The 21,634-nt window shown below is 40.2% G+C and overlaps 1 long non-coding RNA gene across 1 annotated transcript; it reads left to right on the top strand.

Moving 5' to 3' along the window:
* The first annotated feature begins 1,990 nt into the window (after positions 1–1,990).
* Positions 1,991–20,932, top strand: LOC132534353 (uncharacterized). Its single transcript, XR_009546079.1, has 4 exons — positions 1,991–2,067; positions 12,880–12,956; positions 18,486–18,668; positions 19,627–20,932. It is a non-coding gene; the product is annotated as an uncharacterized LOC132534353 (long non-coding RNA).
* The last annotated feature ends 702 nt before the right edge of the window (positions 20,933–21,634 follow it).

Below are 21,634 nucleotides of genomic sequence, written 5' to 3' on the forward strand. Positions count from 1 at the left end.
ATGATGAGAAAGAGAGAGAGAGAGAGAAAGAGAGAGAGAGAGAGGAAGAGAGAGAACATCCTCAGACCCAGGGGTGGTGCACCTGGTAGAGTGCACACATTACAGTATGCAAGGACCTGGGTTCAAACCCTAGTTCCCACCTACAAAGGAAATGCTTTATAAGTGGTGAAGCAGTGTTGGTGTCTCTCTATCCCTCCACCCCTTTCTTCTTGATTTCTACCTTTCTCTATCCAAAATAAATAAATAAATAACATATTTGAAAAACATCTTCTAATGACATGGTTTTAGAAATAGAGTTTTGATATTCAAATGGTGGATTTTCCTATCACTTTCAGAATACATTTATTTGCACGGTTTCACTTAGGTGTGCAAAGTTACCCACCTTTATTTTAATCTAGTTATTATACACAATAGTCATCCTGGAAGGAAGATGTGCTCATGTAAGCCATTCAAAGGGGTCAGGTTACATTTTTCCCTCTGATTTCTGCTCTACTTTCACCCCCCTCAAGCCCATGTAGGAGTGAACCAAGGATTTCTGAAAGAGCAGTGAGTTGAGCTTTCACTAATCTGTAACTGGAAAAATTTTCACAGCCTGATAAATATAGTGATCTGTGAGTCTTCTTAGAATCAAAACGCTCTGCTTCCTCTCCTCCATTTCCTCCTACGAGGCTGAAGAACAGTGCTGAGAAGTTCTGGGAATATGACTGAAAGAGAGAACAAACTGAGAAACAGATTGTAAGTCAATGACAACACAGTAGTGGTTAGCCCTCCATCTTGATTGAAGTGTTTAATTAACATGGGACTAGGAAATCAGGGAGAGGGCGGCTTAACATGTGGGACGGGCCTCCTGTAACCCCCACCTAATCTCCCACTATGGCATTGTACCCCTGGCTGATTCTAATTATCAAGAGATGGCTCTTGTGATTTTAAAATTGAACCAAGAGTTGCAGGAGAATGTGCCTTATAAAAATCCCAGGTCATTGTCTTCAGACCCCAGGAACCAACTGCCTCTGTCCACCCCCACTGTTACTTCTGAGAACACAACTTCCTGGGAGTCTGTAATATTGAATGGGTAGTTTTCTAATTCTGAAGAACTGGAGTGAGTTCTTCTCAGACTCATGTAGAAACCTCTTTGTGCAAATTTTTGGGTATGTGTGGCTACATCTCTTTTGTTAGTTCCATTTGATCCTTTGAAATATTAACAGTGAGAAGCAGTTACATGTTTTTTTTTTACAAGACCAGGCATTAATCTCTATCTGTTGTTCATGTCTTGATTATGCATTCTTTTCTTAGAACACTGAGATCTCTGATCTCACAACAGGAGTTTAGAATTTATAAAACATCTGTCTCAGTCTTTCTCAGCCAGAAATACAGAGCAGGCCTGATTCTTGTCTTGATAGCTCCACAGTCTTTGAAGTATAGGCGAGAAGAAAGCATAACTTTGCTCCCCTGCCCACAGGCCACAGGCCTTCTCCAGCTTTCTTCACCCCAGATTTCACCCCAGTATCTTGGCATCATTTCCCAATCCTGACAGAAAAGTCTGCTGGGTGCATCCAGGGGATTCCTGGGCATATTGATGGAAAGATGACTCTAGGTCTGGCAGAGTAACTCACTGGCATAGAGCATTGCTTTGCCAAGCTTTGGACCCAAGTTTGAGTCTGGCCCCCACAGGCACTGAAGGAAGTGTTGATGCTGTGGACACTGTGACATTTTCTCTGCTTCTGTGTCTAGCCTAAAACAAAACAAAACAAAACAAAACAAAACAAACATAAAGATTACTGTTTGTACAAGGCAGTTGGCCAGTCCTTTGCAAATACTCTAGTGTGTGTGAGTACATGTGTGACCAAGAAATTCCTTGGCCTTGAGTGTCATGTCATGTTTTGAACACCACTTCCTATGGTTATTTTCTTCTAGACATTTTTTTTTTCTTCTAAACATTTCTAAGGGTCAATCTCAGTAACACCTGCAAGAAAAACAGACTACAGACCTGGGAATAGTCATATCCTGAAGTTTAAAAAGAAAGAAGCAATTTGGAATGGTCACATGATTCCTGCTCTGAGATTCCAGGTACATTTCCATCTTTTCATTTCAACTCAATATCTGTCAATGGCTCTCAAGTTTTCTTTTTTTTTTTCCCCATAACCTGTAGAAATATTAGTCTAGCACAAATACACACAAGATTAGCAGCATCTGTTGTATATGTTTGTTTATTCAATAGAAACATCATTCATCTAATTTAATCACAAGTTGCCAAGAATAAGCAAGTAAGGGAGTTGGGTGGTAGCACAGCGGGTTAAGCGCACATGGCGCAAAGTGCAAGGATCCCGGTTTGAGCCTCGGGCTCCCCATCTACAGGGGAGTCACTTCACAAGCGGTGAAGCAGCTCTGGAGGTGTCTATCTTTCTCTCCTCCTCTCTGTCTTCCCCTCCTCTCTCCACTTCTCTCTGTCCTATCTAACAATGATGACATTAGTAACAACAATAATAACTACTACAACAATAAAAAACAAGAGCAACAAAAGGGAAAATAAATAAATAAAATAAGCAGATGAGATGAGGCCTTCTTGTGGTCAGCTACTCTTGACAATTTGTGATAAAATTAGATGAACAGTGATCTCCGACTTAGGAAGACTGGATCATGGGGGTGGGGGGGAGTTCATTTAAGTATTAATACAGAATCAATTGAGTTGAGGTTTGATGTTGCAACAGCCCTGAACATCCCAACCCACCCCCACCACTGACATCAGAGAACTGAGAATTACCTATCAAAGCTACAAAGATAGGACACACCCCTCAGCTATTTTATTAGCCTAGTGGAAAAGGATTCTCTTTATAAGCTAAATTATTTTAGCTTTAAAAGTTAAATCCAGCCCTGTGTACATTTTGTCACTTCTTTCATGAAATCCTGTATGAATTACTACATTTCAAGACTCCTTATTTTGCATACTATGACACCATACCCCATAAACCAAAGCAGATTTTCTGAGCATACTACCTAGGGCACTAAACACCAAGATATGGCTCCCATCCAGTGTGGGTTCTGCTTCAAACAATTGGCTGAAGGAGAAAAGAAATTATAATTAAAAGAAAGAAAGAAAAGCATGGAATATTTTTACTCAAAACAGAGAGCAATTATCAACTTCAAAATCCTTTGTTTTGCCTTCATCATTGCTGGGTTTTCAGTGCCTGTGTGTGTGTGTGTGTGTGTGTGTGTATGTGTGTTATTTTAGGCACAGGATGTAGGACAGCCAAAGGCAGCATTCCTTCCTTACATTACTCATGTGAGGTCTCGTGATGAACCACAAACATAGTCATGGTATAAACAAAAGCAAGTCCATGAACTTCAAAACCATGGATTTTTTTTTAATGACTTCACATGACTACAAGTTACAGAAATATGTGCGGATGTCTTAATAAGACAGTGTTAAAATAGCCTTTTTTATGTGAGAAGTGTGTGAAATGCAAGTTTCCTAGTTTCATATTTTCTAGTGCCTGGGGAAAGTTTGGGGAGACTGTAAACATGAAATTTCCTGAGTGAGGTAGAAACAGTATGTATGTCTTTCAGTCTTTCTTGGTGTCCACTTTGACAAATATCTCTTTGACTTCTATTTCCTTATCTATAATTGAATGCTGTATTACATATAATATCCAAGATTACTTCATTCTTAGCTTTGGGAGTGCATATACCTATCAGAACTTCCTCTTGAATTCTGTGGGTGTGTGACAGATTATTTCACTATTAAGAAGTGTGAGTGGAATTTCCTTTGTGATTTGCATAAATGAGTTATCATCAGTGCCATGGTCCTTACTATTGTCCCATGGCATATTACACAATGCAGCTCATTCGTTGTGTGCTACCACCCAGGAAGACCTGTTTTTCTACATGAGGCTGTGTGATCTTTGAGTTTTGTCTTAATATTTCATATTTTGAAGATGTTTGATATTGTACTACTGAAGCATGAATAGTTTTGTATAATAATCGTAGCTCAAAAAATTACAAAAACAGTGATTTATGAGTAAAATTCATAGGAATTGAGCTGGTAATAAATATATAAATATTAATAAGTATGAAAGGGGAAGATAATGTTTATGAAGTAGATAACCTTTAATTTACATGTCTGAGTAACTAAGCAGTGACTAGTAGGAAAGCAAATTTTTTTTAAATTTATTTAAAAAATGAGACACTAACAAAACCATAGGATAAGAAGGGTACAACTTCACACAATTCCCACCCCCAGAACTACATATCCCATCCCCTCCCCTGACAGCTTTCCTATTCTTTATCCCTCTGGGAGTATGGACCCAAAGTCATTGGTGGATGCAGAAGGTGGAAGGTCTGGCATCTGTAATTGCTTCTCCGCTAAACATAGGTGTTTACAGGTTGATCCATACTCCCAGCCTGTCTCTCTCTTTCCCTAGTGGAGTGGGACTCTGGGGAAGCGGAGCTCCAGGACACACTGGTGGGGTCGTCTGTCCAGGGAAGTCTGGTCGGCATCATGCTAGCATCTGGGACCTGGTGGCTGAAAAGAGAGTTAACATACAAAGCCAAACAAATTGTTGAACAATCATGGACCTAAAGGCTGAGACAGTGCAAATGAAGTGTTGGGGGGTGGGGGTTCCTCCATTTTGTAGATGGCTAATAGGCATATTTTAGTTATATTTTAAAGGGCCTGTAGCTATACTAGTTTTTTTTTTCCCTCTGAATCTGAAATCTGATACGCAGGTGGATCCAAGTTATTGTCTGGGGAGGAGATGTCATAGATGTCATGGCTGAAAAAGAGACAGAAAGCTTATCGGGGAAGAGATAGAGGGTGAGGGAGATACATGCTCAGAAAACTTCTCCCTTGCAGTGTTCCTGGGGGTGAATTGGACTTAAACCCAGGTCCTTGATTATGGTAAAGTGTACACTACCTGGTCACCCACCTTTCAGCCCCTCCCAAACTATATATATGTATATTTTGTTACCATCAGGGTTATTGCTGTGACTCAGTGTCTGCACTGCTCCTGGAGGCCTTTTTCTTCCTTCCTTACATCTTCCTTCATTCCTTCCTTCCTTCCTCCCTTTCACTTTATTAGATAAGACAGAAGAGAGAGAGATAGGGAGAGAGAGAGAGATATAGATTTGCCTCACCACTCTTGAAGCTTCCTCCCTTAAGATAGGAAATGGGGGCTTGACCGTGGATCCTTCTGAATGGTAATGTGCACTCAGTCATATGTACCACCACCCTGTCCCCCAAAATTAGAATTTTTAATCGGTATCTTACTGATAACTTTCTTTTGTTTTGCTTTGCTTCTTAAATATTTATGTATTTATTTATTCCCTTTTGTTGCCCTTGCTGTTTTATTGTTGTAGTCATTATTGATGTCATTGTTGTTGGATAGGACAGAGAGAAATGGAGAGAGGAGGGGACGACAATGGGGAGAGAAAGACAGACATCTGCAGACCTGCTTCACCGCCTGTGAAGTGACTCCCCTGCAGGTGGGGAACTGGGGGCTCGAACCAGGATCCTTGTGCCGGTCCTTGTGCTTTGCACCCGCTGCTCTACAGCCCAACTCACCTTACTAATAATTTTTTCTCTATATTACAATATTAATTGATCACCTAGAATCATCAGACAATACAGGGGAAAGTTATATAAAAGAAATATCCAAAAGGGTGGTAGAGCAGCGGGTTGAGTGCAAGGACTGGAACAGGGATTCAGGTTCAAATCCCAGCTCCCAACCTGCAGGGGAGTCACTTCACAGGTGGTGAAGCAGGTCTGCAGTATCTTTCTCTCTCCCTCTCTGTCTTCCCCTCCTCTCCTGATTTCTCTCTGTCCTATCCAACAGCAATGGCATCAGTAGCAATGATGACTATAATGACAACAGCAAGGGCCACAGGATGGGAAGGGATGGCCTCCAGGAGCAGTGGATTTGTGGTGCAGGCACAGAGCCCCAGCAATAACCCTGGAGGCAAAAAAAAAAATAGACTTTTTAAAAAGAACCTAAAAGAAATATATATGATTCAAATAACAGAAAAAAGATTTAAAATTAGCATTCCCAGAGCAAAAGAAACTCATCTGACTTTCTGAGATTCGTCTTCAATTCCATCTCTCAAAGTCTCCTATTAACATTTTAAGTCATGTTAGCATACTTTCATTAGACAGATTTTGTCCTTTTTCTTTGTATGATAACTTTCATAATTTGATCCTATTGTTTCTTGTATGTAATATATTCTTCTATAGCTCTCTGGCAGAGAAACTAGCCCAGCTTGGAGGAAGAGGCTAAAATATCAGAAATAGAATAGTTGATATCTTGGAAAGCTTAGGATGATTTTTGGCAAAGCCCTTCAGGATGAATTAGCAATGAGTATATTAGCAATAATTAAGCAAAAGAAATAAGAGGTAATGGTTATCTCCAAGCAAAGCATGTTGTACAAAAAGAAATGTGACCTTCATGAAAATATGGCTCACTAGTGGCTATAATTTCACTGCAATTACAATTTGGTTTTTATAAAATGGAAAATAGTGAAGATAATAACATGGGTTTTTATACTGGGATGGAGAGTAGCATAGACCGAGAAAATTAAATGCCTACCTTTCACAGAGCAAGTCAACAGACAACATATACAACTTGCTGGCTTCATAAATCCCAGACAGGTATTATTATTATAAATATTAAATATTTACAATAAAAGTTACCGTCTGGAACATTTAAGCCAAATTCTATCACTTTTCTACCAAAACATTTTGACACCAGTATTTGAAAAGTCTAGACATTCAGTTTAATTTTTTTCAAGAGATGTATTTATTTATGAGAGAGATGAGGAGAAAGTGGTGGTGGAGGAGGAGAAGGTGGAGAAGGAATAGGAGGAATAAGAGACAGAGAAAGAGATCCAGATTATCATTATGGTAGCTGCAAAGCCAAGAATTAAATTTGAGAGCTCATGCTTGAATGAGTGAGTGTTCAATGTTTTATCTGTTGTGTCATCTCTTGGATTACAAAACTTAGGCATTAAAACAACCAATATCTGAAAATCATAATTTTATTCCAGTCTAAGAGGCATGACTTGAGGCTCCTTCTGATGTGGTCATGTCAATTGTCATCTTACTATGCCCCTTTGAGTAGCAATACCAGCATATCTTGACTACTTCACTGATAGAAAACTTCTATTGGATCAATTCACTGCCCATTCTCCGCCCCCCCCCCCCCATGGGTTATTTTCTATTACTGCAGAGAAAATTACTATCTTACAATCTTTGTAGGTCTGAAGTCTAGGTATGGGCCCTTCACTCAGGATCTCCTAAGGTTATAATCATGGTGTTGTCAGGGCTTTAATTTCAAGTTCCTCTTATCAGAATTCTGGTTGTCAGAATTCTTACAGCTATAGAGTTTAAGGCAGCTTGCTTCTTAGAGCTTAGCAGGAGAGAGCTTTTCTGGTCTCAAGACTCTGAAAAGGCTCATGGTTAAGTCCAACTCATTCAGAATAACACCCTTCTTCTTCCTGTGATTAAATCTACATCACCTTGTTTGGGGTCTTATATACTTACAGAAGTTGGATATAATGTGGCCAATGATGGTTTTGTCAATATCTTCTATTTTTATTTTATAGATAAATTAAGTCAAAGTATCAGTGTCAGCAAAATAACTCACCTGAGGATTTATTCTTTGCCATGCCCGTGGCCCAGATTACTACAGTGGGGGAAGCTTTGGTGCTATATTATTTTTCCCCTCTCTCCCTCTGTCTCTCCTTTTTCTGTCCAAAAATTTGTCTTGGAAACTACAACAATAAAACAACAAGGGCAACAAAAGGGAATAAATAAATATATAAAAAAAAAAAAGCTGTCCTGGAAAAGTGAAGTCCTGGTAATGACACACACACACACATAAATAAATAAATAAATAAAGTGTATTACTTGTGCTTTGGTGCTCTGTCTGTTGTTTCTGTCTGAATAAAGGACTTATTCAAAACCGCCGACTGATATCGTAGATGTTTCTGACTTGAGTTATGATTCACACAAGTATTTCCCCTAATATGTTGTTCTTTTTTAAATTTTTTATTTGTTCTTATAGCTTGTCTTTCCCCAAGAATAAGTAGGTAATGAGACAGAGATGAATCAACACACATACATATATGGCATATATGCATATATTGTAGCTATGCAGTTTTTAGTGTGCTGCCATGTTTTTTCTATGGGCCTGTGTACATATTCTTAATATGACAACATAAATAATTTCCCAGTACGTTCTGGATTATGGTTTCTCCTCTTAAAACATACATTAAATAGTTTCATATATCAGTTCTAAAACCTTTCTTATGCTTACTTTAATTATTATTCTTATTATTGACTGGATCTTTGGATTTTGCTAACAATGGAATAAGCTGGAGTGGTGTCTGGGATATAATGGTTATGGAAAGCCATTTCAACATCTGTTGTTGTCTCCAGGGCTTCACTTCTCCAGATCTATTTTTTCAGGGGAAGAGAGGGAGACCACAGCACTAAAAGTTACTTTAATGTGGTGGAGGACAGGCTTGAACCCGGACGTACAGGGCAATGCAGGCACATGGTCTAGGTGAGGTGTTTTTTTTTTTGTATTTTTTTTTCTCCATAGTTATAGCTGAGGCTTAGTTTCAGCACTATGAATCAGTTCACTGTTTCTAGCGGCCATTATTATTGTTTTTTTTTTCATTTTATTGAATAGGACAAAGATAAATTGAGAGAGGAGAGGGAGAGAGGGAGAGAGAAAGACACCTGCAGACCTACTTTGCCTTGCAGGTGGGGAGCTCCAGGCTCCAGCCCAAATTCTCAAACGGTCCTTGAACTTTGTACTATGTGCGCTTATCCCCAGTGCGCCACTGGCCAGAGCTTGGTGAGCTATTTTTTTTCGACCTTCATTCTCAAATTTTCGCAACTACTGGTTGACTCTTCTCTCTGTTTCTTTCTTTTTTTTTTTAAGTTATTTTTATATTTATTGATTTTCCCTTTTGTTGCCCTTGTTGTTTTCCACTGTTGTTGTGGTTATTATTGTTGTTGTTATTGATGTCGTTGTTGTTAGATAGGACAGAGAGAAATGGAGAGAGGAAGGGAAGACAGAGAGGGGTAGAGAAAGACAGACACCTGCAGACCTGCTTCACCGCCTGAGAAGCGACTCCCCTGCAGGTGGGGAGCCGGGGGCTCGAACCGGGATCCTTACACCGGTCCTTGCGCTTTGCACCAAGTGGGTTTAACCCACTGCGCTAGCGCCTGACTCCCTTCTCTCTGTTTCTGTGTGCCTCCTCCCTCCAAATACCTCCTCTTCAGAGTTCTCTTCTAGACCTTTTCACTAGTGTGCTTCTGCAACATCTGAGGAGGATTCTCTGTTGTTGCCACTGACATACATCGGTTCTCCACTGGTGGAAATGTTTAGAGGAAAACTGGACCCTGGTCTAGTCAGCTTGCCTTCCAGAAACAGCTCTTAGCTCCCTTTAAAAGAGAAATAAAGGAGACTCGGTCGGTAGCACAGCGGTTAAGCGCAGGTGGCGCTAAAGCTCAAGGATCCACGTAAAGATGCTGGTTCAAGCCCTTCGCTCTGCACCCCTAGGAGAGTCACTTCACAAGTGGTGAAGCAGATCTGCAGGTGTCTATCTTTATCTCCCCCTCTCTAGAGAGGCTTCCCCCTTTTCCATTTCTCTCTGTCCTATCCAACAACGACATCAAGAATAGCAACAATAATAAAACAATGAAGGCAATAAAAGAAAATAAATAAATAAAAGAGGAAAAAGCAAGTTGTGGTCCATATACACAATGGAATACTACTCAGCTACAAAAAATGGTGACTTCACCATTTTCAGCCAATCTTGCATGGACCTTGAAAAATTCATGTTAAGTGAAATAAGTCAGAAACAGAAGGAGAAATATGGGATGATCTCACTCGCAGGCAGAAATTGAAAAACAAGATCAGAAGAGAAAACACAATTAGAACCTGAATTGGTGCATGTTGCACCAAAGTAAAAGACTCTGGGGTGGGGGTGGGGCGGAGAATACAGATCTAAAAAGGATGACAGAGGACCTAGTGGGGGTTGTATTGTTAGATGGAAAACTGAGAAATGTTATGTATGTACAAACTATTGTATTTACTGTCGAATGTAAAACATTAATTCCTCAGTAAAGAAATTAAAACAAAAAAGTGGAAAAAGCAACATTCTACCCTCTACAATTGATATTTTGGAATTGTGCAGCAAAGACCCATCTAAAAAGCCCGTCTAACTCACATCCTACAGAAGTATCTGGAATATTAATTCTTGTCTACTCTTCAGCACTAGAACCTGTTCCTGTTATGAGAAGTTGAGTTGCTTGTGGCTTCTACAGTGGGACTATGGAGGAGGAATAGGACGGAGTTGTCATGTTTAAACAGGACTATTTCTATACAGGAGGCATCAGTGTGACATGCAGGCTTGCAAGTTTCTCAGGAAGTGTTAATATTTAAGAGTATGTTCCAGTCAGGAATTTGTAAATCAGCGGTTTTGCTTTGAACTGATCCCTGGCCAGTTGTGACACTGTTGAGTAAACTGGCAGTCTGTTTGCTGTTGTTTCCTCTTTTTGAAATTTAATCTCTTGGAAAAACAGCAGTCTGGACTGTTGTATGTCTCAACACAGGCCACCAGAGAAGACCACTTAAAATTGCTTTTCTTTTTATCTGGAGCCTGAATTCCCTTCCAGCAACTTTCCTTCCTCCTCTTAAATCATTTTGACAGGGCAACATTTTTGGGTGCAATTTCTCTGCCCTTTGAAATACAGGGGACAGAGGATTTAGAGTGGGACATCTGTGATTGAAGTTTTTTTGACTCACATTGTAAAAGAAGGATGTTTCTCCAGTTTTCACACCATGACGAAGGAATCTTTTGAAAGTCAGTTAGTTTACTGATATTTAATTCCATGTAGTAACATGTCAAATGTCAGACTTATTGATCCTTCTTTTTAAAGACATTTATACCAAGCTGTGTTTGAACCACTAACAAAAATAGAGACAATGATCATAATGATTCAAGTCACTACTGAAAATAAATGTTTAGTACATTCCAGTTTTACTGCATTTACATTTACAACTAAGTCTACCATTTCTTTCTTTAAAAAGAATATTATGTTTACAACATTAATGTAATAGAGTTATCTTATTATATTAATAATAGGTATGATATTATATTGTATAAATAGTCTTTCATAAATAAATTGTAAATCATATATGTCATGTAAATATTGTTCTACTTATTTTTATTTATGCAGGTTTGGATAAATACGGAAAGAAATCAATAAGGAAGGGGGCGATTCAGAGGGAGAGAGGTGACTACAGCACTGTTTCACCATATGTGAAGCTTCTCCCGTGTAAGGGGATGGTGGCTTGAATCTGGGCCCTTATGCACTGTAGCATGTATGGTCTACATGGACCACTGCTCGACCCCCTTTCAAGGCAGTTCAGAGGAAACCTTTGTAGGAGAGTATATTTCATAGACCTTGTGTAGCTTTCTTCATGCAGTGTAAAATAATAATAATAATAATATAGATACAGTAGTCTAGTGGTTCACCATATTTCTTGGATTAAAATTGGTTCATGCTATTCTCTATTACAAGTAACAAGCTATGGAGTTAACCAAAATCTTTTTTTTTTTCTTGGCTCTCTAAATCTCAACTATCAATTAGTAGAATTTCATAGGATAGAGATTTTGCCTGAGAAAATCAACCATGTCAGCAACCAATATTTTGTTTGGAATTATCACAGGCTGCTTATTCAAAGTGCCTAATGAATGACTGTGCATGTACATGTGTGACATTATCTCTTAAGGAAACCAGAAGACAAGAAAAACAAACTCATACAAAAGGGTTCTGCTAAGAAGAACTCTGTACATTTTTTAAATAAAAAAATTCTCTGTCAAGACTTTGCCAAAACCTAATTGCAAATGAACATCACAAATTCTTATAATCAAATCAGGAAATCCTGTGAATGGATGCCAGTGTGTTCATGTTCTTTGCCAAGGAATTGCAGCCCACTGGGCAGACTTAGCAAGATAACTACATTGTGGTGTCTTTATATGGGTATGCCCACATCCTGCAGAATAGATGATGTCCTGAAAACGGTATAACCCTTTATTTACAAAACTATTTTCATAAATCATTGGCAGACACTGGTTCAAACAAAGTGTTTAAAAATAATCTATGCTTTTGAAAAAAAATGTTGGTATTTCTTGTAAAGTTTTTTTTTTTTAATTTTTTTATATTTATTTTATTTATTTATTCCCTTTTGTTGCCCTTGTTGTTTTATTGTTGTAGTTATTGTTGTTGTTGTTGTTGTTGTATAGGACAGAGAGAAATGGAGAGAGGAGGGGAAGACAGAGAGGAGGAGAGAAAGATAGACACCTGCAGACCTGCTTCACCGCCTGTGAAGCGACTCCCCTGCAGGTGGGGAGCTGGGGTTCGAACCGGGATCCTTATGCCGGTCCTTGTGCTTTGCGCCACCTGCGCTTAACCCGCTGCGCTACAGCCCGACTCCCTCTTGTAAAGTTTAAATAGTTCCACACTGCACCTGACACCCCAGTGCTGTGGCACCCACCCCCTGCCTACAGTGGAAGAGAAGCTAGACTGTCACTATCTGCAGATTATGTGTGCATGTGTGTCTGTGCTTCTGTATGCTTTTTCTCTCTTGGAAACAAAAAGAGATTAAGTTAGCCCGGGCCTAGTGAAATTACACAGATACAGAGGCCTTGGCATCTCTAAATACTTCATTGCTTCTGCTGCTATAGTAAAAGGGATTGGCTTCCATCTTTCTTCTTCTAATTTAGTGTTTGCATAGAATATTGCCACTGATTTTTTTTTTATATGCCGATTTTATAGTCTGGCAATTTATAATACTGTTCAATCATTTCTAGGAGTTTGCTCCCCTGGTGTCCTGATGCTTTCAAACAGTTCCAGGGTTCAAACCTGGGGCCTCTCACATGGTTTCCAGGTAAGCTATTTTCTGATCTCTCCACTTCCTATCTCTCATCATAGTCTTCCAAGTGGACAGTGATCGGACTTAGCACTCCTTGCACCCAGGAAAAACAGATAGTTCTCATTGAAGACCCACCTCACTTTGTGTAGTATGTTCAGAAAAATCCTAGGCAATTGTTTTTTCTCATTTCATTGTGCTGATTAAGGATAGTCAGTGACTTAATATTGCCTGCTAAATAAATTCATGTCCTTAACGTCTCCAAAATATCTTTTTAAATTTTTTTCTTTTCTTTTTTTCTCTCTTTACTTTTTTTTTTCTTTCTTTCTTTCTTATTGAAGAGACAGAGAGAAATTGAGAGGGGAGGGGAAGACAGAGAGAGAGAGACAGATGGAGAGACAACTGCTTCTCTCTGCAGGTGGGGACTAGGGGCTTGAACCTGGGTCTTTGGAGACTGTATGTAAACACTTAACCAGGTGCACCACCTCCTGGTTCCCTACATCTCCAAAATCTTTCCAAAAAGTTCTTCTCATCTTTTTTTCCTCTTTACATTTATGCATGAATTTTACCTCTTATGTCTTGAACTTTGCACTCTCTCTCTCTCTCTCTCTCTCTCTCTCTTACTATTTGTGCATTATTTAAGACTGTCATTTTAGTTCTCTGCAATAATAAAATCATATCAATCAGTTATCCTGGAAATAGCGCAGTGGATAAAACACTGTACTCTCAAGCACAAGTTCCCAAGTTCAAACCCTAGTTCTATATTTTGCACTCTTCTTCATGCGCACATTTCACTAATTATTTTAAATGATGTTAATAGCACACACAACTGACATGTTTGGAACAGACATACTTGACAGCATACTGCTGACCTGCAGATTAGAAGGTGACCAGCTGGCTGTAGGCAAGCACTGTTCATTGCCAATGTATTTTACTAAGCAAACAGAGAGTCAGAGTTACTCTAGAATAGTGGCTGCCCCTGCGGCTCCAGACAGACTATGACCCACATAGTCAATGACTGCCACCTCTCCAGATTCAAAGGAGGTCTCGAAACTTTACATCAGGCTCAACCTGACGCTGTTGACTGGCTATGGAAGAAGGGCAAATGCTAGAAGAAGAAGAAGTGGCTAACTGGATGGTAAACAGAGATGTTTTCCCATGTATAGTTACAGTTCATGTCATTGCTTGACTGGTTATACACAGCTTTGAAGTGCCTAATTACCCTATAGTTGGCTCTACAGAGAAGGGACTTAAATATTCCTTCAAAGTTTTTACCATGGCTCACTCACAGGCAGAAGTTGAAAAACAACATCATAAGGGAAAACACTAAGCAGAACTTGAACTGGAGTTGGTGTATTGCACCAAAGTAAAAGACTCTGGGGGTGGAGGGCTGGTCCTGGAACATGATGGCAGAGGAGGACCAAGTGGGGACTATTTTGTTATGGAGAAAACTGGGAAATGTTATGCATGTACAAAGTATTGTATTTACTGCCAATTGTAAAACATGAATTCCCAATAAAGAAATGAATAATAATAAATAAGGTTTAACCATGGCAAATCATATTGATATTAAGAATATGTGAAGCATTCAATAATTTCTATTTGCTAATAAACTCATATGGCAAGGTGAAGTGAGCAACCTCTTTAGAAATCATAAATAGAAAACACCCATATTTTCACGATTTTGAGCAGTAAGCTCAAAACTGAAGTTGAACCAGGTCAGATAATCAGAATATACAAACGTCTAGGAAGCTGAGGATGTGGTCTTTGCACTAAAATTCTGAATACACTATAGGTGTGATGAGGTGTGGAAAGCACAAAATGGACTTGGGATGACTGAGATAACTAAGTAAATAAATAGTATAAGAATTTAAATAGAAGAATATTGAGAAGTTCAAAATATTAGGAGAAAGGCCGTATGTTTTCATGATCACTATTGTGATATTTATAAATTTCTCCATCAATGTTGTTTAGCAAAAGAGAAATTGAAAGGCTAGGGAAAGTGTTCAAGGTCACAGAGCAAATGCTCTAAACTTAGCTAACCAACCACAGGGGACCCAAAAAGATCTTAGTCAAAAGGCTTCATCGCAATTTCCCCAAAATAGCTACTTCATTCAAAGTGAGAAGGATAATTGCTACTTCCACAGACAACATAAGAAACCAGCATCATCTCAGCCCAGAGAGCAACATGAAATGACCACCCACATACTCTATCCCATATTTATTCCCTCCAGCTGGAAGACCCTCTTTTCCTTGTCTTCCCACTGACCTAGAAAGTAGAGCTAATGAAGACAGATGCAGAGGCAGTATTCATAGACAGTGCCAGTATCACTGGGGGCAGAGGGGTTGGGGTGGGACAGAGTCTTTTGGTGGTGGGAATGATGTTTATGTACATGCCTATTAACTTTTAGTCTTATAAATCACTATTTAATTAATATGAGAGGGGAAAAGATGATTGAATGTCTCAAACTTTTAAATGCACAGACCGTAGGCTGAGTCTCCAAAATGTTGACTTTCCTAAAAGCTTAGACCAGAGAGAACAGAAGCAACCAGTGGTGTTACTCTGTAAGACACAGGTGTATATAAGTAATGTCAAAGGACATAATTTATGGTGATGTTGTGTATGATACAGCAAATTCTAACAATGGAATTCTCAAAGTGAACCCAGTTGCCAAGTAATTTCATTCTAGCAATAACTTCTGCTGTCTTCTTAAACCCTAAGACAGCAGGAACCTCCCACTTCTTCTATAGAGCTTCTATACTTCAGTCCTAGAACCTCTAGGGTGGGGCCCACTTTCCTATATGCTTCTCTCAATTCATACCAAATGATGCTGCATATACCAACCTAATTAACACAACAAGTACCACTTCAGCATGCTTCACTTCAGACTGTGTCCAGAGACATCAGACATGGAATGTTAGCCCTTCAGCATCATTACTCAGATGAGACCTTTCCTTTCACAGGATTCCTTAAGTCCATTTTAGGTGGTTCACTTCCTAATAAAGTCCCAAAACCTAGATATAGACCAGGTCCCATGAAATAGAGCATAGGTTCACATGTATCCATATATTAGGGCAAAATATATATCCGAAAGCAAAAGTGTATAACAGTTTGTAGTGAGGCAATATATGCAGCAAGCAAGTAGAAAGATCTAAAAAGACACCATAAAGTTCCTAATGAAATAGTGTCTACTTAGACATAGATACTCTCCTCACCTACTTCCTATTATACTTCCCTCACTCACTCCAAAGCTAACCTTATCAAAGTAAGGACTGTAAAAGCTGAATAAGAGCAAAAGACTTGCATACTTTAAGAATGACTCTTTTGTCACTATCAGGCCACCTCATCAGCTGAGGCCCTAGTCAGGGAGTTCTGAGATTCCCAAATAGACATGATGGGCCTACACCTCAAATAAATCCCTCTCTCCATTGCTATCAGAAACAACACAATAGACCCCTCTGTGGGCCCCCATAGGACCTTGCCCTCAACATGGATCAACCACAGTAGAGAATGTTCCATCCTCTGAAAGGAGGCTGGATAACATATGCTATCTTCCACCTGAGGAAGATGGGTCCTAAAATTGGGGCAGCTTGGAATAGACCTCAAATAGATTCCCCTCTCCATTGTTACTGGTCATCTCTATCAGGAACAACACAATAGACCCCATAGTGGGCCCCCATGGGACCGTGGCCTCAACTTGGATCAACAATGGTAGAGAATGTTCCATCTTCTGAATGGAGGCTGGATAACATACTTTATCTTCCACCTGAGGAAGATGGGTCAATATTGGGGCAGCTTGGGATGTTCCTTCTCATGACCACAGAATATGAGCTCAGATCTATAGGGATGTGAGGCTACATAGGCTCCTAAGCTAAATACGGGCCCCAGATCACATCAAATTGATGGGGCTTACAGTCAACAATATTTATACACCTTTCCTATATTTGGGAGCTACTCTCTTCCCTGATCCAGTTTACTGGTCCTTTTTCCAGCCATGACATTATCATCCCAGACAATAACTTGGATCCACCTGCATATCAGGCTCAGAAAAGAAATAAATAAATAAAACTAGTATAGTCATAGGCCCTTTGGAATATAACTAAAATAGACCTACTAGCTATCTACAAAACAGAGACCCCAAATCTTCATCTGCACTATTCTAGCTTTTAGGTTCATGACTAGTCAACAATTTGTTTGGCTTTATATGTTAACTCTTCTTTCAGACAGCAGGTTCCAGAGGCTGACATGATGCCAACTGGACTTGCCTAGGCAGACAACCCCACCAATATGTCCTGGAGCCCCACTTCCCCAGAGCCCTGCCCCACTAGGGGAAGAGAGAGACAGGCTGGGAGTATGGATCGACCTGTCAATGCCCACGTTCAGCGGGGAAGCAATTACAGAAGCCAGACCTTCCATCTTCTGCACCCCATAATGACCCTGGGTCCATGCTCCCAGAGTGATAAATAATAGGAAAGCTATCAGGAGAGGGGATGGGATACGGAGTTCTGGTGGTGGGAATTGTATGGACTTGTACTCCTCTGATCCTATGTTTTTGTCAGTGTTTCCTTTTTTATAAATAAAAATAAATAAAAAGAAAGAAAGAAAGAAAATGCCACTGGGCTGTAGGGAAATTGTGAGGATATGGTTGAGCATGGTATGGGACCTCCTACTGAAAAGTGGGAACCTTGTTGGCAGGACCTTTCTGTCAGTCTCTCTCTACTTGAGATCTTGAGATCGAGCATGGAAAGAAAACAGCCACCAGGGAAAAGTTCCCTCTATCAGCCTCCCTGCCTCACAGTAGCCCACTCCACTCCCTTATTATCTCCATAATCCTTGTTTTGCTTGAAAGTCCCCTCCCTACTTCCCCACCCACTCCATTCCTTTGATCATATCTAATCTATCTTCTCTCTGCCCTCAGGACCCCCCTTTGGCGGCTGGTTACTGATAACCTTGCTTTCTTTTCTTTAACCCATTAAACCTCTTGCTCAGCAATTACTGGAAAAGTCCTGACCCTCCCCTAGACCCTTTGCCTCCCTACCATATATGGTGTACACATGCCACATCCTCCTGTGACCCCTTATAATCCCTGCTTTGCTATTCAGTAAACGGATTTTGTGCATGAAACATTCCCCTGGTGATCTCTGGTGGCGTCTCTTGCTACACAGGGAAAGATCCAGTCTGCTCACTCCTACTGCCCCGGAACATTCCTTCTGCACCCCCCCCCCCAACACACACACACACACACATCTGGTGTGCAACAAAGCAGGGAAGCCTGAAGTTTGTGCCTGGGAAGAGGCCTCGCCTCCAAAGAGTCCGACACTGGGCTTTGTTGGCATCTCTGGGTCAGCTCTGCCCTGCTCACTGATACTTCAGTTAAGGAGCTCAGGCAGCTCTTTGCAGAGACCATGGTGGCCTCCCTCTGCCAATCCCAATACTGGGCCATACCAGAAAGGGAAGCTCAGCCAGGCCTCCAACAAGTCCTCAGATTCGGCAACCATTGGTTAGAGCTAATTCAATTCTTGCTGTTTTCTCATGCTGACAACAAGCTGTTGCTGGAGGAATCATGACCGACTGGATGTGGGGTTGCTTGGATGCCTGTTCTCAAGAGAGCTCTGACAGAGTAAGTGACAAATAGACCATTAAAGGCACATTTATTCAAAGCAGGGATCAAAAGTGAGGACTCCTCATCAAATTTCTGCTTCCTGATGGATTTTGTTGTTGTTGTTCTGGTAAGCAATACAGCTGTTTTATGTGACTGCATCTGGATGGAACTTTTGCCAATTTTTGTGGTGTAAATTCTTTTTTATTTCCAGTAAGGTTATTGTTGGGGTTCAATGCCTGCTGATCCCAGTATCTTTCCTTTCTTTTCCTTCCTTTCCCTTCCCTTCCCTTCCCTTCCCTTCCCTTCCCTTCCCTTCCCTTCCCTTCCCTTCCCTTCCCTTCCCTTCCCTTCCCTTCCCTTCCCTTCCCTTCTCTTCCCTTCCCTTTCCTTTTGTTTTCTTTTTTTTATTTCTTTGTCTTTCCTCCTTTCCTTTCCCTCCCCTTCTTTTCGCTTCACTTTCCTTCTTTAAGTTTCACTTCAGTGCTTTGCTTTTTTCAGATAGAAGGTAAGATACAGAAGTAGATAGGGAGAGAGAAAGAGAGACAGAGAAAGGACAGATATTGTCGTACTACTGCACTCTTCCTGAGTTTTCTCCCCTACAAATAAGTGCTCCTATGTGCTGACAGTGGGCTTGACGCCTGGTCCTCACGCATGGAAACATATGTACTTTACTAGTTGAAGGGAAAGGTCAACTCATCAGGAATATCTTCATTAGCTCTTTTTTTTTTTTAAAGATTTATTTATTTATTCCCTTTTGTTGACCTTGTTTTTTTATTTTAGTTATTATTGATATCATCGTTGTTGGATAGGACAGAGAGAAATGGAGAGAGGAGGGGAAGACAGAGGGGGGAGAGAAAGACAGACGCCTGCAGACCTGTTCCACCGCCTGTGAAGCAACTCCCCTGTAGATGGGGAGCCGGGGGCTCGAACCGGGATCCTTACGCCGGTCCTTGCACCCTGCGCCATGTGCGCTTAACCCACTGTGCTATCGCCCGATTCCCCATTAGCCATTTTGTGAACTTCTCTGGGACATTAACCTCAGTAAAAACTAGCAATGGTAAGGACTGTCTCTCTCCCTCTGGAAGGTGGCTGGATCATCCAACTCTACCACTCAAGGAAGACTGGTTTTATAATGAGCGCAGCCTAGAATCTTCCCCACTGTGAACATGAACTGTGGACTCTGACTGATAGGGACCAGAAGCTACTCAGGCTCCTGTGGTAAATACTAATATACATGGGGTGTGTGTCAGAATGATGTGATAAAGTGTTATTCTGCATCTCCAAAAGAATTTTGCTTTTTTTCCTCTCAGAGGAGGAAATGTTAGGGGGAGATGAGTAGGTTCTGAACCCCAGTTCCACCAGGACCTGGAACTTTAGTGATCAGGAACCTTTATTTTTGCCCCATTGCTGAGAGAGAAGAGAATTTGGAAAACACCTGAATAAGTGAAGTCCTGTTTTCTTTATCCAAGAGGGAAAAGGTAAAAAGGGCATCACACCTGGCAGTTGTAATGGGTGTAAGTGTGGCTCAGAAAGAAAGCGAAGGTGGGTGGGGCCTTAGGAGGAAGTAAAAACATGTAATAAGTTCCACATGGGGTTATTCATCTGTACCCAAATGACCCACATACTTCGCTGATACGTGCCTTTTCATTTTCTTGACTAAAAGTTTTAAATAAAAAAAAGGAAGGAAGGAAGGAAGGAAGAAAGGGAGGAAGGGAGAAAGAAAGAAAGAAAGAAAAAAAGAAAGAAAGAAAGACCCATAAGGAATACTTAGATGGAGTTAGGGGCTTAAAATCCTTTAGATAAAAGTCTTATAAGAAAAAAGAAGTCATGGAATATATACTCAATGAAGTACAACTCAGCAGTTAAAAAGACTGTATTGTGTCTTTTGGGACAAATTGAGTAAAACTGGAGGTGCTGATGCTTAGTGAAGTAAAGAAGGGAGTAAGGAGAACTGTGGGATGCTCTCAGTCGTATGTGGAATATGGAGAATTGAAGCTTGTGAACTTGAAAAACGACAAGAAAACCCCACACATCTTTATTTATAGTCACCCCCCCCCATATCTATGACCTTTCGAGAACTATGTTGGATACCATTGAAGGGTTTGGGAGGGGGAGCACAGAACTTTGGTGGTGGGAGTGGTGTGGAGGTCTAACCCTATTATCTTATCATTTAGTAAAACACTATTAAATCAAAAAGAAATAAATTGTTTAGCAAAAGAAGAAAGGCAGTGAACTTCTAGCTGTTGAGATAAAGCAAAGAATTATTGCACTGAAATAGAGATAGTCTTGAGACTCATGAACAAAAGATAATAAAAATAAGGGAGATTGGAGATAAGTGAGGGCTTCTCAGTTTCTGTGGAGCCTGATCATATTCCTTATACATACTTCCTTACTTAAGGCTTGAGTGGGTATGCTCATAATAAAATGATTCCTAGCTGCATAATTTCTGTCAGTTTTAAAGATGTTAAATATATACACAAATATAAAAGGAAAAATCACAGAACATTACTACCTTTTCAATTAACGTACAGAGACTATGGACTCCATAGAATCAAAAGAAATTCAATGACTTGGGAAGGACATATATCCAGTGAGTAGCAGTGCTTATTCTGAAGCTCATGTGGTAAATACTAATATCCATGGGGTGTGGGTCAGAATAGGTTCCAGGCAACACCATACTTGTTTGTGATACCGTGATAATGATGTGCTTCCAGTTTTGGAGAGGCAGGACATTAAAACTCCTTTGAGAGTAATACTATCTCCAAAGGTCAAGCCTCATTTTCTCTTTAGCTAGCGACTCCTTTTGTGAATAATGTAGGATAGGACAGAGCAGACGCAGGAAGCCAGCCCTTCAGTGGCAGGGTTAAATCAAGGGCTTTGCTGCTCAGTTGACCTGTGTTCAAATCCTGACTCTTGACCTGGGGGACTATGTGATTATGGGTCAGAGATATGACCTCTTTAATCTCTAGTTTCTTCTTTGAGATATGGAAACAAATAAAGATATCTGATCCAGAGAGATGCTGGAAGATTAAATAGAATAATATATTAGCCATGCTTTCCTGTCATGAAGTAAACATTCACCGAATGCTAAAA

This window comes from Erinaceus europaeus, chromosome 18 (genome assembly GCF_950295315.1).
Source record: "Erinaceus europaeus chromosome 18, mEriEur2.1, whole genome shotgun sequence".
Classification (NCBI taxonomy): domain Eukaryota; kingdom Metazoa; phylum Chordata; class Mammalia; order Eulipotyphla; family Erinaceidae; genus Erinaceus; species Erinaceus europaeus.